Genomic DNA, 19,582 nt, shown 5'->3' on the forward strand with positions numbered 1-19,582 from the left:
TTCTGTATGCTATATATATATTTGCAATTTTCTGTATGTTATATATATTTTATTATTATTTATTATTATTAATATTATTATTATTATTATTATTATTATTAGTGTTGTTGTTATATTATTGAGTGAGAGAGCAGTGCATGCCATCACAGTAACATTGGGGTAAAATATACGAAGTCCAGTATACCCATCATGACTACCCGTCTGATAAGGGTACACCAGGCGCATGCATCACAACCATATGTGTGCGACATGGGGATTCCATATTAAGATAAACAACGCATGACCTTGCATGTGGAGCCCAGTTAGAATTCTCTTCAGGTCGAATAGCCATCCCGTTCAAAAGGTCACTGAATAAGGATTGTTTAAGGATATTGAACGAAACATCCATGTTTTCAAAGGAGAATTATCCAAACCCCAAAGAATTCCTCTCAACACATGACTATGATGGGTGTGTATATGTATGTATGTATGTATGTATGTATGTATGTATGTATGTATGTATGCATGTGCACGGTATTCACATGATGTTTGGATGTGTTTTGTGTGCACATGTGTATGTATGCGATTGTGGGTGTGGGGTGCATCTGTATGTGTGTGACTTAATAGCTGCTATAACACATTTCCCAGGCGCTAGCAGCATCCGATTCCAGAACTATGTCAATTTTTCATTTATACATACATATATATATATATATATGATAGGTTGATGCCTGTATATGTATAAACACACATATATATTTGTATCTATATATGAATGTGTGTGTGTGTGTGTGTGTGTGTGTGTGTGTGTGTGTGTGTGTGTGTTTGTGTGTGTGTATGTGTGTACGTATGTATGATTTTCCTTGTCATATGTTTATTTTCCTTTGCAGAATTCAAGCCGGTCAGTACAAAACTCTTTTGTTTAGATCAAGATAGCTCTTAATCTTGACATATGATTTAAGTAGCATTTCATTCAATTTCCTTGGGAAAATTCAAAGACTTCATTACTTCTAATTGTAATAACCAGCTTCCTTCACAGAAATGTTTTATAAATAATAAGCATTGAATGATGCCGGAAAATAGGATAAAATTTTTTTAATACAGTTTTAACGTTTTACTCATTACATATTCAAATAATAAAAGTGTAGGTATGATCATTTGCAAAGCATTCGCACCAAAAATATCCTCCGTAGGTTTTAATCTGGTGATTAGGAAATATTTAATCTCATATCGAAACCTTGTGTTACTCTATCGTTATCTATTTTACTTATACTATCCTTTGTAAAGCAGCTAAACGTATAAATCCTTTGACAAAGTTAATAACAGATGATATTGCCAAAAATGTGACAGAGCCAAATCCAAAACATTTAGTGATTCATTTCTTACATTGGCATAACGCCACTCTTATTCGTTCGTTTATACTCCCTTGTTTACTTTACTCGATGAGTTGTGAAATGAAAAGAGCTTCGTTAGTGAAAATCATTTCCTTAATATTCATTCTCTCGTGACTTAACCGAATATCAAATATGAAATTGGTTGAGAGATTTCCCAGCCGTGTTTTTATTCAGTGCAATGATGAAGCCTTGCATGTGTACTTTCTCCACTGTCCATTTCTCCGGCAAATATTTGTTCGCTTCTCTCATTGGTTCTGTGCATCCCAGCAGTGTGTGGGAGTGAGTGACGCTTGATACTGTTGCTATTCGTGTGTCTATGTATCAACTGGAGATCACAACTGTTTTAGTATTCACAAACAGAATTGCTCCTTCCTTCAATGCCATATACCAAAGAATCTCCAATTTCTTTCGGCCCACGCTGTAGAAACTTTCCCCATTCTCTGTTAACTATAACGCTACCACTGCAAATCGGTTGAAACTGCAATTACCTCACTAGCATAACTGTGAGAGGATGTGAAGCAGTGGTTCTTCCTGGGGAACGATTTTATAGGGGAAGCACTTTTGGATTTGTTGTATAAGTCCGTATATGTCTGGAAGGTCCGAGGTTGGGGAACTCAAGGGCTACACCATTTAAGCACCTTACCACTCCAATTAGACAGCAACTATTTTGCTTTACTACTCACTAAGACTTTGTTCTTTGCTTTCATGAGATTCTGCCCAATTAATTTCTAAAATAACTGGTCTGCTATTTTACAAAGTCTACCACCATCCAGGCAGGATTTGGTGAATCTAAATACAAACCTACGACAGCTCACCTCAGCAGCAAACACGATGCCTAACCATCTTCGTGCCTTTCACTATTCCATAAACTTTTCATATTTTAGCTCCTTCTTTCATATGTCCACACCATATTTTGACTTCTTAGCATATAGTTAACTCTACAATTAGAACGTTTTTTTTTATTAAATCCAACTAAGTCATAACGTTATTATAATATGGTTTGGAAACATGAGCGCTTCCTTCAGCTCCAACCGCATCTTCTAGTCATTAGCAGTATGTTTACGCTTCTTCGTTGTTCTTTCTCGCATCCCTTGTGGAAAATAATTTCTTGCTACTTGGTGTTGATTTTCATTACATTGACATTGCTGCAATGTCATTTTAGATCATAAACAGTGAAACAAGACTTAGTTATACTACCAAGTATAATCGGTAAGAGATGACTTCGAAGCTCTCAGAATATGATTCAAGCGGTGCATATCCTCAACTGCAATGACAAACAGTAGAGTAGCATCATTCAAGCGCAACTGCCACATACATACAAACATACATACATACATACATACATACATACATACATACATACACATAAATACACACGCGCACACTCACACACGCACGCTCATTTTTGCATATGTATATGCGTGTGTATGGTGTCGAGTCAATTATTCGACGGCAATTTGTCGTTGTTAATTTGTCCCCACTCGTTGGTCAATTTGTCGTCAGTCAATTCGTCGTTGTATTACATAGCTATTTTTTTCTTAGAATTTAAGATTGTGTGCAATTGCTTTCGGAAAAATAATTTTGGGGCTTGGATCATATTTTTCCATGACATTTTTTATAAGCAGGTTCATCTCTCTCTCTCTCTCTCTTTTTTTTTTTTTGGCTTGGTTCTTCTCCCTGCATAAACTTCTGCAGTTTTGTACTAGCAAACCTTTCCTCACATTTAATCACATCAATAAGTTTCCAAATATTTGAATGACTAATATTCACTGTGTTTTTCAGCGCGCTGTGGTAAGCTTGTAAACTATTTGTAGTACGAGCAATACCCGTCATACATCGATCCCAAACATTCCATATTGGTAATGTAAATGGAGGTTCAAGGCGTCGCCTCCTCTGTCCTCTTCCTCTAGGTCAGTGGTTCCCAACAGCGGTTCCCAACCCTTTTATTTAAATGAGTCTTCTCACGGACTCCTTTTAATATGCTTATCCTTATGAATGTATGTATATATGTAAGGGACGACCGTGCGAACTCATAAAAGGAGATATGGTGACGAATGGAAAAACAGAGGACTCCTTTTATTTAGACGCGTCACACGGTCGAACACAAAATATATATATCACGGAACAGTTCTCAAAGAGAAACTGGACCGAGACAAGTTTGGTTGCCGAGTTAAAGCTATTTATAACAAACTACTGGCTCACCAGATGGTAGAAATATACTCTATCACGTGACCTTATTAGGGGCCGTGATTGGTCAGTTTGCGTTCTGGCGGGAAAGGTTCGAAGAATTTGCCGATTCGAATAATAATCAGTCACGTGATGACAAGGAATGGGTTCTCTACTACGCTCGCATTTATTTATATTTAAATGAGAAGATTGTATGTAATGGCGATAGTAGTTTGTATCTAATGGCGGGAGGTAGTTTCACTACATATATATATATAGGTGAGAAAGTTGGTATGTGAAAGCACGTGGTTGGATGTATAAAAGATAATAAGAGTGAAAAAACTACAGAAGGCTTGTGTTACATGGTTAAAGTATATATTTAAATTATGTCAGAAAAATGTAAGAAAAATGTTATAAAAATGTTATAAAATCTTTTTGGTATATAAACATTGTATTCTGAGAAATAACCGGTTTCGTGTTGTCTTTTCAAATTTCTCTACTTCATTGTGTCGTGTTCGTTCCAGTCTGTGTATATATATATATATATATATATATATATATATATATATATATATATATATATATATATATATGAAATTTTGAATTTAGTTCACGGATCCCCAGTACTACCGTTGTGAACCACCAGGGTCTGCGGACTCCAGGTTAGGAGCCACTCCTCTAGGTGGTCCTATATAATTATTTTCAAAATAGGATACAATTGACTGTGGAATATCATCGTCATCTGCAAGTTGTTCATATCCATCTACAACGTCATCAACTGGCAGGAAGGCAAGGGCAAAAGAACACCGTATTTTTAGACTAAAACTGTCGTCTTCGTGATATCTGCATTTTAGTCCTTCTTGCACATGATATGTTATGCGACGATAACATAGATGACCAGTAATGAAAGACCACAACCGTATAAGATGAATAACAGAGATATTTATTGTAGCGTTAAAGATGTATGTCTGTGTGAGAGTGTGAATGCGACATATAAGAACATAATCAAAGACAGGCCGTCATACAAAGAAAAGTGTGTATGTGAGTGATACATGTGTGTGTATGTTATTACAGCAGAGAGAAAGAGTCAATAACACGTGAGCAATTATACCAGATCGTTAGTACACTATAGGAAAAGTTCTGTATGTGAAAGTGAGGAGAGGCTGAGTGTGGCAGTGCTGATCACTAGTTGTGATGTCGTGGCATCGATGCCGGGCCGTGTTTCTTGTTATACAGATGTTCGTCGCTGGCTGAGAATTTCTTGTCTGTTTAAGAACTCTTGTCTGTTTATTTACCGTGGTGAAGCTGAGTCACCTAACAGAATCGAAGAGAGAGATGTGCCGCGGTAGTTTGGTGTGGTGTACATAGTAAGTCGTGTTGACGCTGGTGGAGATTGATGCTCGGTCGTAGTAATCGTATAATCGTGTTGGTCATGACGATGATGCTGGATAGTAGTCGTAGACTCTTGTTGCTGATGTGGCGACGGCGGTGGTCATCGTTGGCTGGACGAAGCTGTTGAAGTGGTCGCTGGAACTGCTGCTACTGTCGTGTGGTACACGGAACAGTTCTCAAAGAGAAACTGGACCGAGACAAGTTTGGTTGCCGAGTTAAAGCTATTTATAACAAACTACTGGCTCACCAGATGGTAGAAATATACTCTATCACGTGACCTTATTAGGGGCCGTGATTGGTCAGTTTGCGTTCTGGCGGGAAAGGTTCGAAGAATTTGCCGATTCGAATAATAATCAGTCACGTGATGACAAGGAATGGGTTCTCTACTACGCTCGCATTTATTTATATTTAAATGAGAAGATTGTATGTAATGGCGATAGTAGTTTGTATCTAATGGCGGGAGGTAGTTTTACTACATATATATATATAGGTGAGAAAGTTGGTATGTGAAAGCACGTGGTTGGATGTATAAAAGATAATAAGAGTGAAAAAACTACAGAAGGCTTGTGTTACATGGTTAAAGTATATATTTAAATTATGTCAGAAAAATGTAAGAAAAATGTTATAAAAATGTTATAAAATCTTTTTGGTATATAAACATTGTATTTTGAGAAATAACCGGTTTCGTGTTGTCTTTTCAAATTTCTCTACTTCATTGTGTCGTGTTCGTTCCAGTCTGTGTATATATATATATATATATATATATATATATATATATATATATATATATATATATATATATATATATATATATATATATATATATATATGAAATTTTGAATTTAGTTCACGGATCCCCAGTACTACCGTTGTGAACCACCAGGGTCTGCGGACTCCAGGTTAGGAGCCACTCCTCTAGGTGGTCCTATATAATTATTTTCAAAATAGGATACAATTGACTGTGGAATATCATCGTCATCTGCAAGTTGTTCATATCCATCTACAACGTCATCAACTGGCAGGAAGGCAAGGGCAAAAGAACACCGTATTTTTAGACTAAAACTGTCGTCTTCGTGATATCTGCATTTTAGTCCTTCTTGCACAACATGCTTGTACACATTTTGTCCTAAATGAAACAAGCAGCATGCCAAATTCGACCCAGGAAATGATTCCAGAAATCCATTATGAGCTGCTTTTTCGAAATCCATAATTATATTATCAGGTCTCTCATTCTGCAGTAATTCATTTATTTTGGCAAAAAGTCTACTATAGGTCTTGACTTTTGTTAGAGAGCAATGCGAACAAACGAGGGGCATCAAAATTATCAAATTGAATGTGAAGTGTACATAACCGAAAAAATATACTGGAACAGCACTTAAATGTTTCGTCTGGTGCCCAGTTCTTGTGCTGTTTTAACTGTCGAAGTGCTTCGTCACTTGCTAATATTAGTATTCGTTTTGAATCTTCCGTTTCGTTGTAATACTGTAAAAAAGTTTCATCATTGTCGAGGTAGGAGTATTCACTTGGAATGAAAAAAACCAACATTTGTAAATGGGGTGGCAGGATAGTTGGAATCAACTTGTCTCCAACGTCTAATATTCCTGTTAAGCTGTGCAAACAGAGGTATTTGCGACAATGTACAGTCGTTTAAATTCTGAACTTCACTAGCGATAATTGAGCGAGGGGCATCACGAAATGAAATAGAGTTTACTTTAATATTTGAAACTATTATCCTTGCATTTACCTCTGCAGCAGTTGAAGCGTGATTATGGATCCCAATTTTCTTAAGCTCTTTATAATTTTCATGTTTGAAGTCACGTCTTGCACACACGATTTTCGCACCTCCAGTATATCTTCAATCCATCTGCTTATTTTTTGTGTATGTATAATTTTCTTGATCGACCACTTTGATTTTTCCTTTCTCTAAAGTTATGATCTTGCAAGTAGTCATGTTGATGGGTAGACGTATTGAATAAATTTAATTCGATTTGCTTGAAAATCTTCGTTCGCAAACTGTTCAGCGCAGATATTTGAGAGAGGATGCGGGTTAAAGAAAGGGAAAATATATCTTAAACTTGTTCTAAACTTTCCCTCGAAAATCACATTTAAGAGTATTTTGGGACGAATTGGCCAGCAACGAATTGATCGGGGACAAATTAATCGACGATGAAATAACTGGAGACGAATCGTCCTCGGACCGTGTATATGTATACGTGTACACACACACACACACACACACACACATATATATATCAATTTCATCAAACTGTGCTTTACTTAGGTTCATGTTTATAAAATGTTTTGGGGGAAATGAGGGGAGCATATTAATGATAATTAAGTGTGATGTTGTGTAAGCAGACAACAGAAATAGTTGGGAAGGAAGGAAAAATAGAGGAGAATGGGAGGAAAGTGTGAGATATGAGTTGACAGAAAGTTACGGAGAGGAAATCTATTTTGGCTTGATGGAGGAATTTTGTTATTATTCAGGGTTCAATTAAACACGAATGTAAAAGTGCAAATAGATGTAACATTATTGCCCGAGGTTACCGTGATCTTTTCGTAGGTTTTTCTTTCCACGGATAAACCTCCCTATTTCTTGGGAACTTTTCGTATTATTTTGAGTTTTTATTTTGTATATATCCCAAACGATTTTGATTCCTTTTGATCGTTGTCCCTACTTTTGTTTTTTTGACTTTGTTTCGCCCCCCACCCCACCTCGAAAAGAAAAACTCTACATTGTATTTGTCTCATCTGTGTTCAGCCCTGTGTGACTAATAAAGAAATTTATCTCTGTTACTTTTTTATCTTCCTCTTTTTCACTCTCTTACGACTTTACTTTGTTTTCCTCAGTAACAACTAATCGTTACATAGATATCACCATGTAATTCTCTCTCTCTCTCTCTCTCTCTCTCTCTCTCTCACACACACACACACACACACACACACACAACTTAACAGTTCCTCATGAAAATTTGCCACCGTCTGAAACAAAAGAAACATGTGCAGTAAAAAAAGGAGAGAAAGGAAGAAAAATAAACTATATCAAAGAGGGGTGAATGAAGAAGAAGGAACACTGTATTGTCTTGGTAGGACGCTATTCATCTATTTTTCTATCTCCCCGTCTCTCTCTCTTACAACCTTACTTTCATCATTTCTCCCTCTCTCTTTCTCATCACTTACTGTTCCTCAAAAAATTGTTGGTGTGTCTGAAGTTTGACATCAAAAGTTATTTAATTAATACTCATAATATCTATCACAAAAATACCGTGTTTACGTTTTGAGTGACAGAAACTTTACATGTTCTGTCATTCAAATCGCTTAACATCTTACATTTCTTGAAAACATGTTTTTACAATTCCTCTTTAATCTTAATAGCTTCAGATCAGTAGAAGACAATAATACTTTCCGTCTACAACATTGTGTAGCTTCTTTCCATCTTTTCTCTTTTTTCCTAAAAGTGTTTTCCTCTGTGGTATATCAGGAAAGCCACTGTGGTATATTTGGAAAGACACTTGCTTTTTTAATAAGTTGTTTCTGACTATAAAGCAAGGAAAAGATGTACCCTGCCTACAATATGTTCTGTACTAAATGCAAGTGTGCTCTGAGAGCTGAAGAAACAAATGAACAGAACTAACAAAAACCTCAAGCTAATACTGCCAGGAATGGATCTCACAGAAGACTTCAGATTGATAGTGAAAGTGACACTTGCTATAAACATGATGCTATCGGATAAGGTTTCTCTAGACAACTGGAAATGCCTGATAAATGACAGGTTCACCTTCAACAGAATGCTACCAAACAGGCTGCATACAGAAATCATGAAACTTCACAACAGTGCAAGGCCAGGCAGAAAACTCAGAGAGCAAGACAGGCAGAAGCTAGATTGTAGCCATACACGTATGAGCTGTGGACAGAAAATATGCTTGGCTATGATCCTGGACATGACCATGCTCCTGAAAAAAATAGTCTCAATTGATATCATATCCAAAATTTGTGACAAGAGTTTAGCCAAAATCTAAAAAGAAGAGATAAATGCAATGTGTTGTTACAATGGAAAAGTTAATCCACTAGAGCCTCTAAAACAATTTCTTATTGTCACTACTGAAGAATCCACACATTTTTTTAGGAACATCAGAAAATATAGCTTTGCTTTCAAAATGACTTTCTTTGGAGCCAACATCGTCAGAGAAAAGGAAAATAATACTAACAAGGGTAAACCTACCACAACATTGGCTCACTTCAGCTCTTCCCCAATAAATGGCTCTGATTTTTTAAGCTGTAATTTGTCGATGACTTAAAGAGACAGTCTCATAATAATCTCCCTAAGCACAAAGTTTGATTTTAATTTTTTTAACTTCAAAAAATGGTTGGTGCAAAAAAACAGAACAAAAGCAACTAAAAGAGTTTCAAACCTCTTAGAGTCTGCAGCCGTTTTGGCATTTCAAACTGTCATTGATGAACACAAAAGACTATCTGGAGAACGTACATATTATTTCAATGCAACTGAATGTCGTCATGTGCGGAGTGGCACACAGCCAAAGAGATATCATTCTGAAGTACAAAGGTACACTATCAAAACAACTATAAATGAGACATGCACACACACACACACACACACCAGCTGTATATCCTGTTGTTTGCTGGGTAATTTTCATAACAGAATGCCTTGGCGGACTTTCGGAATAGCACACCCACATAAGTTGGATTTTCTCCATTTTGACGGAGACTTTTCAAATTTTGATTTTACCACACCCTTATAAACGATTGGGGGAAGCTTTTTAGGAGAAAAAAAAGAAGTTTGAAAATGTATCAATCTACAACCCCCGCCACTTCCAGACCAATTTTGTACAATTTTTTTTTTTTACTCCTCACTTAAAATGATGGAAGAAGCCTTGAAGGTTAAAAAAAAAAAAAAATGAAATCAGCGATTACCTTTACAATCCCCACTCCCTTCATTTTCAAACAGAAAATAAAATGTAATTTAAAAACAATTATGAAATCTAAAAAATTTTTTCATTAACCTACCTCTTCCTCCATAAATCCTAAAATTTCAGCTTTTTTTCAAAATTTTTTTTTTTTTTTTTTTGTAGTTTTGAAATATGGACAATCTGAATTTGCAATTTGTTCCTGTTTATAATTTCAAAATAATTTCCTGACGAAAAAAGTGTGATATAAAGGAGTTTCAGCTGTTGTTTCTAGCACTTCCCACGACCACCTGGTACCTTTCTCATTTCTTTGTCACTATCACTTGTATCAATATTTTTCAATATTTTTCTCTCCATAAACACATTTTGTGGAATGCTGATTCAGTGGTTCAATACAGAGATTTAAGATAATTGAAATCTTTAAACTCCACCATGCACCAAGTGAGTCCATGTGTGTTTGTATGTGTGTGTGTGTGTATGTGCGATCGTGTGTGTAAGAAAAAATACTAATAGAAATGTATGCTATTAAAATAAATCATCTTTTACATACATTTTTAAAATCATCCTATTACCTTAATGAATTTTCTTACACATGCATATCACACACTGAGAAACACACATGCACACACAATGTGAATGATATACTTTTATAGAAAGTGAGAAAGTTTACCACAAGAAAATAATAGAGATAAACAGAGAGAGATCTTTTCTGTTGCTGTCACATATTTTGAAATTTTAAAATTAAGTGAAAATTTTCAAATTTGGTACAGTGATGTGCTTTTACACATGGAATTCAAGTTTGTGATTCATTTATACCAGAAAATATTTTTGAAAAATTTTACAAAGGTTTAAAGTTTGATCATTTTTACCCAATCAGAATACAGGATTTGTATCTGGTTTTTGATACCTTAGGTGAAGTTAATTCCAATATTGAAATTGAAGGTACCTTTAAGATAACATCTAGTAATAATACTGATTATAATGCTACTAATAACCTTGGTTTAACATCAAATTCTGAGAGTAAAGTTAATACTAATTCCTTTAACCACGAATGCTACATACTTGTGAATGTATGCCTTTGTAAGTCCAAAACCAAGCTTATGTGTCCTTCATAAAATCAGTGTTTAAGAAAGAATATAATACACCAATGTATGGTAATTGCAGGGGATCAAACATATTACTACATAGGTTCTCCTGCTACAAATTGGAAGTCTAGGTTACATGACCATTCTTCTTCACTTAAGTTAAGGATGAAATAAATGCATTTGGAATTTGAAAGACAGGAACATTAACTGTGATATAAATTGGTCCATTATTAATTATGCTCTATTGAACAATACCAGTAATTTTATATGTGATTCTTGCCTGGAGGAAATTTATAATATAATTACTTCAAAATTAGAATTATTAAATCGTAGAACCAGTCTTATGTTGAATTGTTCCCATTAATATAGAAAAAACATCTAAATATTTCAATAATAAATAATGCCTCCATTATAATTGCTTTTTCTATAATTTAACAAGCATAAATTTTCCAGATTTTTTAAGCATACATAAATAGCTAGATAACTAAATGTAGTGACACAAAATTTTTATGTTTATTTTTTATTCTTTCCTTATCTATTGACATCATAAACTTAAATTCTAAACTGGCTTTTCTTAGAATATTATATTTTTTCATAACATTCTTTTTTTGCATGTGTTCATGCATTGTAGATATTATTTCAGTTCACTTTGGATTTAACCTGTTTTGGATTACATTGATGACATTGTGTTAACATAATTTTTGGGGTACATTGGCTTCATTGGTATTTTGTACCTTTTTTCTATATTTAAATGAGCTGGCACAATAGAAATGATTGTGGGAAATGTATGGTGTAATCATCAAATAAATGTGTAATTTTTTTCCATTCTTGTTCAGGTTGTTACACACACACACACACACACACACACACACACACACACACACACACATGGTAAGAATGCTGGATGATAATTATGTAATCAATAAGCTTCATTCATTCAATAAGATTATTTTTTTTTTCAGCTCTGCAAATGCTTATGCGGTGAACACATGCAGCAACTAATTTGTTCACATAACAAAGTGACAAGTTCACCTAAATGACCTTGTTTCATGCAAAGCAAATGACCTATTAGAGTTCACTAATACTTATATTAGACATGCGTACATCATTTTTTTTTTTGTCAGAATGCTGTTATACAGACAGAATTAATTCCTTCAACATACTAACTTATTTCACATATGCTAGTGGAAAAAATAGATACACACTCAGAATCAGACATACACATGCACATTTATGCATGAGTATATGTGTTTGTGTGTGTGTGAATGTGCGTGTGTGTGTGTATGCATAATACCACAACCATCATCGTAATAATTTTTGATGTTTGCCCTTCAATTGTTGAGGCAGTATTCTATTCCCAGATGCTCTCCCTGCCACTAAGCCATTGTACATGTGTATGTATGCATGAATGCTTATATATACATCTGGTGGAGAAATACGGTAATCAGTTTGCACAGGAATGTGTCACACCCAATGTTTGGTATAGTAACATCATTGTCAACTGTTACATCATTGTCAACATCATTGTCAACTAAGTAACATCATTGTCAACTAAGGAGGTGCCTTAGAGAGTGACAGAAGAAATTACAAATGCTGGACTACATCATAAAATTTAAGGAAAGAATTGTAGTTCAATTAGTTTAGTCCTATTTAGCTACGTTGTCTCTATTTAGTGGAACGGGTTTTTTACTCTTGCAAGTTACATGAAGCTCACTTGTGCTGGACATGAAAAGTCATCCAGTACACACTGTAAATTGGTTGGTGTATGAGGAAGAACACTGAAACTTGGAAATCATGAAAAATTAGAGATTGGTGCACAAAGCAGTATTTAGATGCATTGCATTCTGTCAAACTGTCTAACTCAAGCCAGCATAACAGGTAGATGCTTAAAAATGATGTTGGTGATGATGATGATAATGATGATATATACATATATACGCATGTGCACATGTGTGTGTGTGTCTGTGTGCACACATGCACGTGTGTGTCCTTGTCTTGACATTACATGATAGTTGTAAACAAGTGTTTACCATTACACAAGCTACATCATTCATATTCAATCTTCCATGAAAACATGTCTGGCTGTGGCCATTGATGAACATTACCCTGTTTGATCACAGGAAAGGAATGCAGCCATAGAAAATCTGCATCATTGAATTTTAACTGACCCATGCAAGCATGGAAAAGTGGATGTTAATATGATGATGATTATGATGATGATAAACGTGTGTGTGTGTGTGCGCACACACACATACATTCATATATAAATATGATGGTTAATTCTGTCAATTCTGATGTATGAGAATTTGAAGGAACAGATGAAAAAAAAAAAGAAGGAAGTATTAAAAATAAAAGAATCTGCATCTAGTTGTGATGGATGTGCGAATGTGATTCGAGTCTAGGAATGGATTTTGATATGAAGTCACAATGAGAACAATGATGATTTTGAGTTTACCTGGGATTGGACAAATGGGTCTGTTGATTGCAGGATATAATTCTGTTCTTTATATATATATATATATATATATATATATATATATATGAAAAAAGAACATGGGCATTGTTTTGGTACTCCTTTATTTTGTTGGTTATATACATCATCATCATTTAACGTCTGTTGTCCATGCTGGCATGGGTTGGACAGTTGACCAGGGCTGGCAAGCTGGAAGGCTGCACCAGACTCCAGTCTGATTTGGCATGGTTACTTCAGCTGGATGTCCTTCCTAATGCAAACCACTCTAAGAGTGTAATGGGTGCTTTTACATGCCACCAGCCATTTGCGTGACACCAGTATCTGTCACAACTGCAATTTTACTTGGCTTGATGGGTCTTTTTCTCAAGCACGACATAATGCCAAAAGTCTCGGTCATTGCCTCAGTGAGGCCCAACACTCGAAAGGAGCTTTTCATGTGCCACTGGCATCAGCACTTTGCCTTCATGAGGTCCAATGCATGAAAGGTGCTTTTTACATGCCACTGGCATGGGTGCCAGTTATGACATCAGTATCAATCACAACTATGATTTCTCTTGGCTTGACAGTTCTTCTCAAGTACAGCATATCACCAAAGGTCTTGGTCACTAGTCATTGCCTCTGTGAGGCCCAGTATTCAGCAATACAATATCACGCTATAGATGCAACCAGTAGATGGAACCAGTAGATGCACCCATATAGGACCAGTATGAAAAGCCAACTTATCATCAGACAGATAAAGGGGAAATACTTGCTGAATATCAACTGACCCTCAAATATGACAAATGTGACACCTGACCCTCAAATATGAATGACCTTTGTGTACAAGTGACAGTGGGAAATAAATGCAATTAAAATTAGAGCCAAAATCTGAATGGTTTAATCGCTGTTTGTCAAATGTATCCAATTATGTGTATATGTGTGTGTGTATGTGTATTTGTGTGCGTGTATGTGTGTGTGTGTGTGTGTATATTTCTCTCTCTCTATACACACACACATACATGTATAAGTGTATGTGTGTGTATATAAATATATATATATGTGTGTGTGTGTGTGTGTGTGTGTGTGTGTGTATATATATAAATATATATATATATTATAATAATAATGATAATGATGATGATGATGATGATAATCCTTTCTACTATAGGTACAAGGCCTGAAATTTTGTAGGGAGGAAGCTAGTTGATTACATCAACCCAGTACTTGACTGGTACTCATTTTATCGACCCTGAAAGGATGAAAGGCAAAGTTGACCTCGACGGAATTTGAACTCAGAACATAAAGACGGATGAAATGCCACTAAACATTTCGTCCAGTATACTAACAATTATGCCAGCTTGCTGCCTTAATAATAGTAGTAGTAATAATAATAATAATAATAATAATAATAATAATCCTTTCTATTATAAGCACAAGGCCTGAAATTTGGGGAAGGGGGATAGTCGATCACATCAACCCCTGTATTCAACTGGTACTTAATTTATCGACCTTGAAAGGATGAAAGGTAAAGTTGACCTTGGTGGAATTTGAACTCAGAATGTAGCGACGGGTGAAATACCACTAAGGATTTTGTTCAGTGTGCTAACAATTCTGCCAGCTCGCCGCCTTATAATAATAATAATAATAATAACAACAACAACAACGACAGAAGCAGTATTAATATGAAAAAGCAATTTTTTATCCAACTTAATATGGATATAAAGATTGGTTAATAATGAACAATGGATTATTTACAGTGAGAGGACCTCTCATATAGATGTATGCTGCATAAAAGCACTCACATATATATTGTTGGCAGATGAGAATTGTCTACTAAACTGCAGGCAATGGAATTGTCAGATCATGTGATTTCAACCTGCCTGGTCTCTACAATGGCAGACATCCAGTGGTGGCATAACAGCTGAATCTCACTGTGAATGATATATATATATATATATAATTTTAGTGTCTTTTCAGGCACAGATGTTTCAAATAGCCATGGCTGTGTGGTAAGTAGCTTGCTTACCAACCACATGGTTCCAGGTTCATTCCCACTGCGCGGCACCTTGGGCAAGTGTCTTCTACTATAGCCTCGGGCCGACCAAAGCCTTGTGAGTGGATTTGGTAGACGGAAACTGAAAGAAGCCCGTCGTATATATGTATATATATATATGTATGTGTGTTTGTGTGTCTGTGTTTGTCCCCCCACCATCGCTTGACAACCGATGCTGGTGTATTTATGTCCCCGTAACTTAGCGGTTCGGCACAAAGTGACTGATAGAATAAGTACTAGGCTTACAAAGAATAAGTTCTGGGGTCGATTTGCTCGACTAAAGGCGGTGCTCCAGCATGGCCGCAGTCAAATGACTGAAATTAATAAAAGAGTAAAAGAGTGACAGAAGCAGTATTAATAGCTAAAGGCGATATTTATATTCAACTTAACAAGGATGCTTCATTAGAACAATGAATACTGTTTTATCTACCTTGGAAGACCTCTCATATGGATTCATGGTGCACAAAAGCAGTCATATTTATATTATTATTATAGCAGATGGTTCTCATCTGCCTATAATATAAATATGAGTGCTTTTATGCACCATGCATCCATATGAGAGTTCCTCTTGAGGTAAATAACACAGTATTCATTGCTCTAGCAAACAACCATATTAAGTTGGATATCAATATCTATAAAACACAAGATGTTTGTGTGTGTGTGTACGTGATGTGGGTTATGCACGTCCACAAATTAGCACGCATGTCGCTCCAATTTTAGGAGGACATTGTTCATGACCCTATCTGTGTTTTTGTCAACTTTTTCTCACAGAGGCACCCGCGTATAGCTGTAAAAATCGATAAACTTTTACCAATTTTGAAGTTTGTTGACATGGCGAAGTCAATTCTGTGCGTACGCGCGTGAAGGAGAGAGAGAGAAAGAAAGAAAGACAGGGAGAAAGAAAGAAAGAGAGAGAAAGAAAGAAAGACAGGGAGAAAGAAAGAAAGAGAGAGAAAGAAAGAAAGAGAGAGAGAAAGAAAGAAATAGTGTGTTTGTGAGAAGGGGAGAAACAGAGTGTTTGCCAAGCGTCTAAAAAAAAAAATGAAAAAGTGGAAGAGGGAGACAAAGCGGCTAAGGAAAAAAAATTTCTCTCACCAAGACGGCGTCTAACAAAAACAAAAAAAAGGAACGAACAAGTGGAAGAGGGAGACAAAAGCGTATTACGAAAGAAAATGTAGCTAAGGAAGACAGAGTAAAATGCATTTTTTTTCTTAAACATGAGATATAGTTTCAAATATAAGATGTTTTTGAAAGACACTATATTCTATAATAAGATTATATATACTTTCTCACACAACAATTCAAATATATTTATTTTAAATCATTTATTTATTTTAAATCGTTCATCTTTCTCCCCCCCCTCTCACTCTCACACATACGCACATATACTACTTTGGGAGCGAAAGAGTTTTGTTTATATTTCACAACTATGAAACAAAAACGTATGTAACAATTTCTCAGTCACCCCACCCCCCAACCCGTTTTTCGGACCACAAAAAGGGTTTGGTAATTTTTCAGATTAACACCCGCACGATTTCCACTAGGGTGTTATGGTTAGGATTAGGATTAGGGTTAGGGTTACGGTTTTATGGTCAGAGTTAGGGCTAGGGTTTAGGGTTAGGGTTAAAGTTAACATAGAAGGGACAGGCTCCTTATTTTATGGTTAAGGTTGTTGGTAAGCTTTCCTAAGTTACTCCAATCCAGATCCCCAATGCAAACCTTCAGATCAACCTTCTCCTATGCAGATCTCTAATGCAACATTTAAAAAATGAGTCAATAAGTGAAAATAACCAATAAACTGATTCCTTATGGGATTTCCCAATCAAATTGCCAGCAAACCATTTTCAGCCAAACCAATTTCAACGGATTTCGCTCAAATCTGATGTCGATGTTACTTATTTTGGTTTGAAATAAAGGACTTAATCATTTAATAATCCTAACTTAATCCCGAGCAGCGCCGGGTTATACTGCTAGTATATATATATATATATATATATATATATATATATATATATATATATATATATATATATATATATATATATATATTAATTTATGTATATATTAATATTATCTTGGTTGAAAAACTTTGATAATGCAAATATGTTAATAATTACCAGGGTAGCAAAAATCACACAAAAACTGGGATATTATGCCCTGTTAATGAGTAGAAATTCCATGTAATCTTAGCATTCAGCACAAGTCTTGCATTTGTAATATGGTTCCCTGACGATGAAATTATGTGTATATTCCAGCATCTCTCACTTCTTTGGAGTAGAGTGCACATAATTTTTGAAACATGTGTAGGAATTAAAGGAACTTATTGATTATATGCGATTTGCTCCATTTATTATTATTCTTTATATATATATATATATATACACACAACGAAAAGCACTCGTGCAGTGCCACATAAAAGCACCTGTGTGGTGCCACATAAAAGCACCCAACACACTCTGTAATGTGGTTGGTGTTAGGAAGGGTATCCACCCATAGAAACCATGCCAAATCAGATAGGAACCTGGTGCAGCTCCCCAACTTGCCAGCTTTTGTCAAACCATCCAACCCATGCAAGCATGGACAATGGATGATGAGGATGATGATGATGTGTGTGTGTGTGTATATTATAAAATCTGGTAATTAGTCATATATTAATTAATATCGAATAATTATCAGGAGGCCAGCACAACTAAAGAATCAAAGAGATTCAGAAATATTATCTGCAATCTCAGGGCATTAAGGTACATTTTAAAAAATAACGTCGACCACTAATGTGGACAGTTAATGCGCTAGAAATAGATCACATCTTGTGTCTATTAAGACCTAAATTGTTCTCAACATGAAATATAGCAGCATACAAATCAGGCTGATGAGGAATAGACAAATGGTAAGAATTTGTTAAATCCGAAACTAGTTCCTGCTTAATAATGCTTTTTTAGGTGATTTTAAATGTCTTGCCCGCTCACGTTTTTGGTATGCTGCTATATTTCATGTTGAGAACAATTTAGGTCTTAATAGACACAAGATGTGATCTATTTCTAGTGCATTAACTGTCCACGTTATTTATATATATATATATATATATATATATATATAGAGAGAGAGAGAGAGAGTGAGAGATATCAAGTTATATTAGTTGTACGGTGCCAGTACAAGCTGGCTGGTCTTGACTTCACTTATGTGGATACTTTAATAATGATATGAAGTTTATTATATTTGTCTTGAGTCAAAAATTCTGGTACCTTGTACCATTTCTTAGCATAACACATAATACACATACATTCACACACACACACACAAGGCCAACTACTGACTGAAACACATGAAGTGGCACCTGAGGTCACTCCATGTGCTCCTCAGCCTATAAATAATGCTTCAAAATACCTTTGAAATTAGATAGTACCATTCATCTTGCCAAACTGATCAAATGAGAACCGGTATTAAGGAAGAATAGGAAAATATTAGATTTATAAGCCCTAAAATTCACTTCATAATCGCCCACGGTCATATGGCATAGTGGTTAAGAGCGCGAGCTACTAACCCCAAGATTTAGTGACCTGAAATAATAATAATAATAATAATAATAATAATAACAAGATTGAAAAATACCTTAGGAATGAGAACTCAGGTTCAAAATTTCCCTGAGACACCAGATGAAGGCTGGAGAGTATATCAGCCGAAACGTGTTAACAACAAACAAGATGAGGACAAATATCCGTTGAATGTAAATAATGTAAATAATGCACATAATTCCTCTTAAATATAGAACTAAAAGAAGCTTGTTGTGTATATATGTGTGTGTGTGTGTGTCTGTGTTAGTCCCCCCCACTATCGCCTGATAACTGATGCTGATGTGTTTATGTACCCGTAACCTAGCAGTTCGGCAAAAGAGACTGATAGAATAAGTACTAGGCTTACAAAGAATAAGTCCTGGGGTTGATTTGTTCAACTAAAGGTGGTGCTCCAGCATGGTTGCAATCAAATGACTGAAACAAGTAAAAGAAAAAAAAAACAATAAAAGAATATATATATATATATATATATATATATATATATATATTTAGGCGTAGGAGTGGCTGTGTGGTAAGTAGCTTGCTTACCAACCACATGGTCCCGGGTTCAGTCCCACTGCGTGG

General features: G+C 35.5%; 1 protein-coding gene across 10 annotated transcripts in view; it reads left to right on the top strand.

Moving 5' to 3' along the window:
• The window catches only part of LOC106870292 (large neutral amino acids transporter small subunit 2), a 280,148-nt gene that overhangs the window by 46,664 nt on the left and 213,902 nt on the right, over window positions 1–19,582 (top strand). For 3 of the 10 annotated variants that reach the window (XM_052970797.2, XM_052970778.2, XM_052970789.2), the window contains one exon: window positions 10,022–10,149. The exons of the other annotated variants lie outside the window; for them this stretch is intronic. The gene's annotated coding sequence lies outside the window, so the exon portion shown is untranslated. The remainder of the gene's footprint in view (window positions 1–10,021; window positions 10,150–19,582) is intronic. 10 annotated transcript variants of the gene reach the window in all.

This window comes from Octopus bimaculoides, chromosome 1 (genome assembly GCF_046866305.1).
Source record: "Octopus bimaculoides isolate indiv1 chromosome 1, ASM4686630v1, whole genome shotgun sequence".
Lineage (NCBI taxonomy): Eukaryota > Metazoa > Mollusca > Cephalopoda > Octopoda > Octopodidae > Octopus > Octopus bimaculoides.